This window comes from Myotis brandtii, unplaced genomic scaffold, assembly GCF_000412655.1.
Source record: "Myotis brandtii unplaced genomic scaffold, ASM41265v1 scaffold79, whole genome shotgun sequence".
NCBI lineage: Eukaryota > Metazoa > Chordata > Mammalia > Chiroptera > Vespertilionidae > Myotis > Myotis brandtii.
Genome location: NW_005371173.1, coordinates 649989 through 660378, shown reverse-complemented (window position 1 = coordinate 660378; position 10390 = coordinate 649989).

The window sequence follows — 10390 nt, the reverse complement described above, 5'->3', positions numbered from 1 at the left end:
TGGCTGAATGGAAGCCGGTTTCTGGGGTTTTGTTTAGCTTCTTATTTGCAACATAGTACATAGTTGCTTAGAGTTGCAGCTGAGAGGCCGGCAAGTGAGGCGGGGAACTTTGGAGTCCGCAGCAAGCAAGCCTCATGCTCGCTTCAGTGCCTGGCTGCCGGCCGCCATCTTGACTGACAGTTAATTTGCATATACTCACTGATTAGCCAATGAAAAGGGTAGCGGTCATACCATGTTTCTCTTTTATTAGTGTAGATAACAACAGCAACAGCAATGGAGAAAGTGAGTCACACAGAAGCAAATGACTTGTGCTTAGTTGCATGCCTAACTCAGTGAAGAAGCTGATTTTCAAACCTTTCTCCTATCTCCTTATATCCATTCTCTGGAAATTATTTTAGGAGGTAAGCATTATTCCCTCTCATTTTCAGAGGAAAAACTTGAAGCTGGTGTAGTGGATTCTCAGACTAAAGGAGACTAGAACATGAAGAGACCTTATAGGCCAGTTAGTGTGAAGAAGATATAATTAAATATAGAGGAAGAAATTGACCTGTAGACATTTTTAAAATCTCCCGGCTGGTTAGTTTTTGAGCCAAAATTAGAAACAAAATGTTTAGATTCACTGTGCCATTCTCTTTCACTGCCTTATCCTGATTCTTGTGATGAAGAATACCCCTATCAAGCAGAGGGGACCAGCCAATGGAGCAAACCATGTCCCTCCTACAGGCCAACATCTGGGCATCCAGAGGGAAGCAATGTATTAGAAAATATGGTAACCTCATGGAATATAACATGCTGCTGTCCAGGGGGAAGAGACAAACCAATCTAAACCATGAAGCCTTTAGTTCAGAAATGCACATGAGTTAGAAATGCACATCAATTGTTCTGCTTGCCCAGCATCCCCTTCCCTGGAAAGAGCAACCTTGTTTCTCTTAGGTGAGCCATCATGCAGTTTGGGAGAGGCTGTTCCTAACCCCTGGTTCTAGGGTCTGGTGTCTTGATGAGGCTGGGCTAATAAAAAGATCCTATTCTACTGGCCACTGCGAATACTTTAGAGGAGGCCCCATGAATTAAGATAGGCCACTGAGGTCCCTCCCCAGGACTTTGGCTGGACCTCTTAGAAAGAGACATCCTCTTTCTACTTAGTGTTTTTTTAACTGCTAGAAGGTACTCTTGCCTCCACTTGAATAGTCTGCCTGAGAATGGAGCCAACACACAAGAAAACAAAACAGAGCAAGAATGTTGAGAAACTACAGTCATCTGTGCCCAAAGCCAATTGCACTCCTGGACTTTCCAGTTTCAGTGGCCATTAAATACCCTGTTTCATAGTTTGAGTTGGGAATCCATCACTTATAACCCAATGAATCCTGACAATTTCAGTGTCCACTATTAAATCCTGGAGAGGGAGGGAATATGTTCATGAATAGAGGCCTCTCAGGAATAGCCATAGCTCCCTTCAATCCTTCTTAATCCTTACCATCAAGTATTTCAGAGTCTCCATTATCCCAATAGTGTTAGGGATTGATAAAGTTTTCTACATCATCCTTCTGAGTTTACATGAGTATGTAACAAACTTACTCAAACAGATTAAATTCTTTGCTATTTTTTTAATTAAGGCATTTCCAAAAGAAATATTTATAAGATCATCAGAGCTGGATGCTATGAAGTGTGTTTGAATATGACAACTCTGTAGCCAAGGAGCTTATGCAGAGAAAAATAATAAAAGTTTAAGAGATTGTGCAAAATAGGCACAATTTTGCTAGATTTTCACATATGATGTTGGGTTAGGCAGGGTGTGAACATGGGAAAGACAAGTAGAACATTCTCTGATTTGGTGTTAACATGGGAAGCATTTTGAAGCATGTCTTATGGGAAGGGAGGGACACTGTGACAAATGGGAGGGTGGAGGCAAGTTGGAGGATGTATGCAGAGAGCAGGCTAACTCATGTGCATTTCTGAACTAAAGGCTTCATGGTTTAGAGGTCATTCACCACCAACCCAGACTCTCATAATTCTATTTCCTACTTCCTTCAACAGGGGGAAAAACATAATTCAAACTGGACTCAAGACCGATATTGACACACTCAAGTCTATTCAACAAAAACATAAAATGTACTGAATGAAGATACTCTATTCAATAAATTGTGTTGGGAAAATTAAACAGATATATGCAAAAAATGAAACTAGATCACCTTCTTACATCACACAGAAGAATAAACTCAAAAGAATTAAAGACTTAAATGTTAGACTTGAAACCATAAAAATTCTAGAAGAAAATATAGGCAGTAAAATCTCAAATATTTCTCATAGCAATATTTTTTTTCTGACATATTTCCTCAGGCAAGGGAAGCAAAAGAAAAAAGAAATAAATGGGACTACATCAAACTAAAATTTTTTTGCACAGTGAAGGAAATCATCAACAAAATGAAAAGACACCCCAGTAAATAGAAAAACATATTCCCTAATAATACATCTGATAAGAGTTTAATATCTAAAATTGATAAAGAACTCAATACCAAAAAACAAAAAATACAATTTAAAAATGGGCAAAGAACCTAAATAGACACTTCTCCATATGGCTAATAAACATATTTTTAAAAAGATGCTCAGCATCACAATTAATCATCAGAGAAATGTAAATTAAAACCACAATGAGATATTACCTCTCACCTGTCAGAACAGCTATCATCAATAAATCAACAAACAACAAGTGTTGGTGAGGATGTGGAGAAAAGGGAACCCTCATGCACTGTTAGTGGGAATACAGATTGATGCAGCCACTGTGGAAAGCAGTGTGGAGTTACCTCAAAAAATTAAAAATGGAACTGCCTCATGAACCAGTGATTCCACTTCTGGAAATACATCCAAAGAAACCTGAAACACTGATTCAAAAGAATGTATGCACCTTATGTTTATTGCAGCATTATTTACAATAGCCAAGATTTGGAAGCAGTCCAAGTGCCCATCAGTAGATGAGTGTACAAAATATCTGTGGTACATTTACACAATGGAATATGTTCAACCATAAAAATAAGAAAATCTTTCATTTTGAGACAGCATGGATGGACCTGGAGATTACCATTCTAAGTGAAATAAGCCAAAGAAAGACAAGTACTATATGATTTCATGTATATATGGAATCTAATGAACAAAATAAACTAACAAACAAAATAGAAACAGACTCATAGATACAGAGGACATATGGACAGCTGTCAGAGGGGAGTGGGAGTTGGTGGGAGTGGTGAAAAGGCAAGGGGATTAAGCAACAACAACAAAAAAACTCAATAAAAAAAGACAGGTTGTTCAGGGGACTCAACTCTGCTGAGGTTTTAATGAAGGCTCATATCAGGGACTACTGCTGAGTGCCACATGCTTAAAGCACAGAGAGCTGTCTTAGGGTGTTTCTGTAAGCAGAGTTCAAGGGACAAGGTCTGGAGTTTCTCAAAGTGTCCTCCATGAGCCACCTCCACCAGAATCATTTCCAGAATTTCTTAAAAATGCAGGTTCTTAGGTGTACCCTAGACCTACTGAATCACACTTTCTGAGCAATAGGGCTTAGTATTCTTCATGTAGGCAAATCCCTCAGGAACCTTGATGTGGACTTGAGTATGAGAACCACTGGTCTGGTGTCTAAGAGAAGAGCAGTCTTCACTTGAAGCCTTGCTTCTCCTATAAAAGCAGCCTGGGAAACCAGGTGAGCCTCGAACTTGATGTCAACAACTGGATCAAGTGAATGGAAAGGGCAGTACACAACAAGGTTGGTGCCCCAGGGAAGCCTGCAGTCCATATGGGCACTAAAACCCGGAGGAGACTCTTTCGCCAGGCCCCCTGGTATGGACTGAACCACTCACTACTGGAGGGCCACATGTTTTCACATCTGCTACATAGTGAAGGGAACTAGGGTGATAAAAGTCATTGTGAACTTTACAGCAGCTGGCTGGGTGTGTGCTGTATACTAAATCCCAACCAAGAAATGAAAGCAGTCACACTCCCAAACAAAGGGGTTCCATGTCCAGGAGAGAACGTCTCTCCTCCTTCCCCAGATTTTTTTACTTTTCTCAGGAATTAGTGATTCATACTTAAAAAACAGCATCAGGAAGTCTCTGATTAAAGTCTGAACTGTTTGGGTAATTCCTCAACATCCTGACTCTCCAACTCATACTGTAAGGACATCGGAGTTCCTTTTCACCATGGCGCAGTGAATAAAGGCTTGCATTTTAATGCTAGAGAAGACCCCACCTGTTATAATTTCAGTTCTGACAATGATCAGTAGGATCCCAAGCCACTGGTTTCCTATCTGTAAATTAAAAGTGCTGGAGGCAGTTCTTTGTTTCTTTCACCTATAATATCATATGGGTCTAAGTGGGGTGAGCTTCCCACTTTTAGATATCTATAATAAAAGTATAATATGCTAATTAGACTGGACAGTTGAACAACCTTCCGGATGTCCTTCTGGATGACCTTCCAGATGAAGCCGCAGCAGTGGGGGCCGAGGCAGAGGCAGTTAGGGGTGATCAGGCAGGCAGGCAGAGGGGTTAGGGGCAATCAGGCAGGCAGGCGAGTGATTAGGTGTGATCAGGCAGGCAGGCAGAGTGGTTAGGGGAGATCAGTCAGGTAGGTGAGTGGTTAGGGGCAATCATTCAGGCAGGCAGAGGAGTTAGGGGAGATCAAGCAGGCAGGCAAGTCGTTAGGGGTGATCAGGCAGGCAGACAGGCAAGCAGTCAGGAGTCAGCAGTCCCAATTGCGAGAGGGTGCAGGCCAGGCTGAGGGACACCCCCCAGCCCCCATGCACAAATTTTATGCACTGGGCCTCTAGTACAGGGTATAAAAAAATAAATGAAAGAAAAGAAGAAGAGGCATTTTCAATAACATATTCAAGTCAAGGAAAACAGAGGGGTTGACCTTTCTGTCCACTTAAGTCCCTGGAAAAAAAGGAGAGTATGGAATTTCACATGTTTATGCTCTGGGAAATCTATCCTCAGCCCAACAAAGAATTAGGCAACTGCCTAATGACAGAGCCAATCTGGACTCTTTAAGCCAAAACCAGTCAGTCAGATAATCAATATAAATCATTTTTTCCCATCATAGCTGGATTGAGAACTGATTTAGAGGTTCATAACAGGATTTTGGTTATGAGCCTCTAAATCTTTTTGCATCTGGTAGACACCATCATAGATTTGATGTTACATCTACTCTTGACCTCTGATTATGCAAAGATTCCTGCAGGTCAGTCAATTACACAGCTGGACCACCACTGACAGTGTCCACTCTTTACCCATAGAGGCCCATGATCATGACTGATTCCCTAGAAATCCTGGCTGACCCAGGAAAATGGTTTGTATCTGTCCATCTGCTTGAAGAAAGTTCACCATTTTTGGCTAAGTCATGACAGCATCTATACATTATATACATTGTGTAGGTCCCTATGAAATAATCCTGAATGGAGGAAATAAAAACTTTTAAATGCAATTAAATAAATAAGATTCCAAGGAGCAAAACTCAGAGATGCGTAAATGAGAAAGTATAAAAACTGATGAAAGTCTAATGGCAAGAGAAAGAATCCTTTACCCAGGCAAATGTGGCTGCTACCTAGAAGCAAGGGTTTGGATTAAATGCCTTCCCAAGACCTCTTTCTGTCCTGGGATTTTTGCTCTGATTAATTTTCCAGAAGAGACGTGATAGGGAAAGGATAAGTAGGAAGTATCCATGAAGAAGGGTGGTAGAGAAAGTGAAAAGGAAAAAAAGCTATAAAACATATAAAAAAGCTATAAAACAAGAAGCATGTGTGTTGGGGTGTGGTGGGGAAGGAGAGAACCTGTCATCTGAGTGTTGAGCAAAGGTTCAAGGTCATTTCTGTATTCATCCAAACAACCTCTCCCGATGCTTGTTGGCACATGGCAGATCTGGGCTTTTGGGTTTTGGCAAAGATGAGAGCATTAGGAATTCAGGGGAAAAAATCTTTCCAGTTTCTGAGAGGAGATGAAGAAGGCTAAATTTCTTAGGATGCTGCCAAGGGTGAGGCAGATGAAGAACAGAGAGAGGAGGAGGCCTAGGAGAAGCAACCTGTGAAACGCAGGAGGTCACCAAAGCTCAGGAGGCATGAGGGCTGGGACAGTCCAGAGGTTCACTGGATGCTGGGAAGAACAGCCTTACCCACAGCAATGTTCGTTGATCTGGACTGAGATTCAGCTGTCAGAATGGACACTGGCCTGGGGACCAGCAGCTTTCAGGTTTACTGGTGGCCCCATGAGCCAGCCAGACAATAGGCCCTGCAGGTAGACAGAGCACAGATTGGAATCCCAATGGAAAGCAGCGCCATGCACTGCCCTGGACCCTGGAGGATTTTACACAAGTCACCAAAACCCCAAACCTTGCAGGAACTTTATCCATAAGAAAATGAAAGAAATCCTCATTCTGAAAGGCAGTGTGAAGTCATTTACAAACTTACTTGAAAAGCATGACTAATATTTTTGTTTTTGTTTTTTAAGTAGAACCCCAATCTACAAAATAGGTAGAAAGAACACTTGTTGAAGGTAGAGTTTAGAGCACTGAAAACTGACACATTTCCCTCCCCACTCCCACCTCCCACTTACACACTCAAGTGGACCTGAGGCACCAGCAGTCTGCTGGAGCGTTCTGGCCACAGTGTGAAGACCTTTGAGGTAGGGGAAGTACCACAGAGCAAAATAAGACAAGCTTGGATTTAAATGTTAAATTTAGTCTGGCCACGGTGGCTCAGTGATTGAGCGTTGACCTATGAACCAGGAGGTCATGGTTCAATTCCTGGTCAAGGCACGTGCCCGGATTGCGGCTTGTCATCATTGTGTTTCTATCTCTCTCTCCCTCTCCCTTCCTCTCTGAAATGAATAAAAAATACATTAAAATTTAAAAAATTTAATGTTAAATTTACCACTTAATTTCTTATATGACCTTGGCTTAATTGTTCAACCTCTTTGTATCTTAGTTTCCCCATTTAGAAAGTACACCAGGTAATGCGTACCTTATGGGCTTCTGTAGGAATTAAATATTTTGCAAATATGACTTATATTTTACAAATGTGGCTCATAGTAGGTGCTCACAAGAGTCAAAATTCCCCTTCATGTGAATAATTTTATCAGTGAAGACCCAATAACTCTGCCTCCAGGTGGCCTATAGTCAGTGTAAATATTTAAAGATAATTCAGCATAGGAAGGACATCTATCTGTGAATTTTCTGTGGAATAAATGGAGTTCTGCCTGAATGCAAGAAAATTAAAAGTTTCATATTCACTGCAGTTTAGTCATTTAATCACATGGACCTCAATTTCACTTTCTTTATAATGAAGAGAGCCAACCATGTTTAATGCCTACTAAGGAACTGATGCTATTCTTAAGGGAATGTGACCCTGAATTAAAATACCCTATGGGAAAGTGACGCTGCTGTGTTTGGTTCTCCACATGATTTCACTGCCCTCTGGATGTGTGTTCTGAGCTGCTCCTCTGGTCAGGGACTTGGAGCTGAACGAATACATCCACACCTTATTCTTTCATCCCCACAGAGACCATAACAATGTGCCACATGGGTTACAAGATGTCCGTCCAGGATTTAGAGCATGGCCTGTGGCCACAGAACACAGCAAAGCTAAATGACCATATGCAGGGTCTGAGCCTCTGACAATGGCCCTTTAGCTCTGCCTGCAAACCAATCCAGCTAAATAAAAGCTTGCTTTCTGCTCTATGAATGTCAAACGTGTTCCAAAGGAAGGTTCTCACCATTTACTCCCAAGCTGCTGCCATGGAAAGAATTCTTGACTTCTTGCACAGCCCCTTGCTTACAGAGGGCAGCCAAATTAACCACAGCCTGATGGACTGCTAATGGTAACTGTGCTTCAGAGCTGTGGTGGAGACAGAAGCACAGGGTCAAATAGAAACCAATTGACATAGAAGAGAAAGTGATTCTGAGGAGCTAAGCCACTTGCTGGTTGATGTCCTCTGTTATCTCATAATCTGTATCCTGGGTCTCCTTAGCTTTTCCTTTAAGAACTAATGAGTAATCCATGAATGTTTCTGAATTAGCTGCCCCTTCTTTTTCATCATGTCCCTGGCTGGCTGTGCTCTGTCTAGGTGTGAGAGGACTGCTACATTCTGGGAGTCCCTGCATCCTGGCCAAGAACATGGGCTGAGAATAACTGCCTAGGCTCTCCCATTTGCTGGGAAACCCTAAGGAGCCCATTTAATGTCTACTAGCCTCGGTTTCCTCCTCTGTAGTAGTACCTGCTTCATAGAGTTATTGTGAAGGATAAATGAGAGACTAAGAGAAAGACCTCAGCACAATGTTTGACATAGTTCATAAGTATTACCTGGTATTATTATTAATATCATTATAATTGCTGTTGTTATTGTTATAATCATATGATGATGATGGTGATGATTGTGGGCTTTTATGGTGATAAAAACAGCCCACTCCTCAAAATGTAGTTGCTGGCCTAAGAGTGATATCGGGGAGAGGCTCCTGAAAAGGACCCAGACTGGCCTGCACCCAAAGCAAAATCTGAGGCACTAAAAACTTTGATATGTAATGAAGGCCAGAGGGAAGCTGATCTGATAAGGCAGCTCTACATTGCATGATCATGAAGGAACTACAGTAAGGATATGTGAGAATATTCAGATAATTAAATCCCAGGAGATGAAAATTTACAGTTGGACAAATATTTGGGAGGATACAGAGATGTAGTGTCTGGGAGATCATAGGAGAAAATGAATTAGGCGGCTGACACATTAAGAAGCCCTTGAAGTGAAAACAGATGGGAAGTTCAAGGAGGAGAGACTAGGTTCTGAGTTTTCAAAGTGCTCAGTCCAGAATGTGAGGGCTGTGCAGGAACATGATGGGAGAGCCAAAAGCAGGTGAAAAGCAGAAGGTAAACCAGCCCAATGCCATCCCACCTTAGGACATCTCCGCTGCTGAGGACAAGGAAGGAGGTGAATAGATCCAAAATTTCCTAAAACTGAATCCCAAAGTACACCAGGTACAAAGTAGGTGACATCGCAAAATAGTACCAACTCAATCCAAAACTGGTGAAGGCAGAGGGTGTTATAGAGGACAGGTCAACTTAGAACTGACAAAGGAAGAAAGATTGGTGAAAATGTAGGGAAGTCAGGCAGTTTGGGGAGTGTTTCATATTTCTAAACCTCAACAGAGTAGAGGAGAGATTTCACTTTTATCTGAGAATTCTTTAAAAAAGAAGAACTTGAATGCTATTTTCCAACTGTATATATTCCATCCAAATTTCCAAACCTCAATAATCAATCAGTTTTATCTGGGCACAAAGTGTGTGTGTGTGTGTGTGTGTGTGTGTGTGTGTGTGTCTAAGCTGGAGGACAGGGATCCTACCAGAGAGGCTAGAAAGATCATGTCCCCTTGTACTACCCATGATTATGCCTGAAGGTTTAGCCCTGAGTGTAGAAATAAATGGAGAAGCATCTGCTGGGCTGGGTGATATCTCTGTTTTGTTACAGATTATACAGTCCTTGACTTAATTTTTCAAAGGATTCAAAGTTTGGTTTGAAGACCAATCATTGCCTTCTCTAGAGATTATAGCAATGGGTATACCAGCCTCATATTTGTACAAAACTTATTGAATATAGCCCTAGCCCATTTGGCTCAGTGAATAGAGTGTCAGCCTGTGGACTGAAGGGTTCTAGGTTCCATTCTGGTCAAGGGCACGTACCTGGGATGCAGGCTCAATCCCTGGCCCTGGTCAGGGAGTGTGAGTGGAGGCAACTGTTCAATGTATCTCTCTCACATTGATGTTTCTCTCTGTGTGTCTCTCCCTCTCCTTTCCACACTCTCTAAGGATCAATGGGAAATTATCCTCAGGTGAGGATAACAACAACAACAACAATAAAACCCTTACTGAAAATAGGAAAATGGGGAAGTGATCTTGGTAGACTCTCCCAGCCCTCTATCTTATGGTCATGACACAAGCCATCTACCTTGAAGATTCCTCAACCCTTAGGAAAATAATTTTTATTTAAGCTGAAATTCCCTATTTATCCCTGCGCCCCACACCTTATCCCCTCCCAGGCCTTCATCACACTATTGTCTGTGTCCATGAGTTATGCATATAAGTTCTTTGGAAAAGGCCTTTTGAATTATTTATTAGAACGAATTGCAGTGACTTCTGCTCTTCATCCCATGGCTTGTGCATCTTCCTCAATGATGTGACAAGTTCAAAAGCAGATAGCACCCAGCCTTTCTACCGATCTCAGGCCACTTTCTATCAAAGGTTAAAGAAAAACATATGTGAAAAGAATAACTATGGTGAACTTTTAGAGAGTGAAAATTAGGGAGGGAGCAAAAGAGAAAGAAAGGAGGAAGGAAGGAAGAAGGAAGGAAGGAAGGAAGGAAGGAAGGA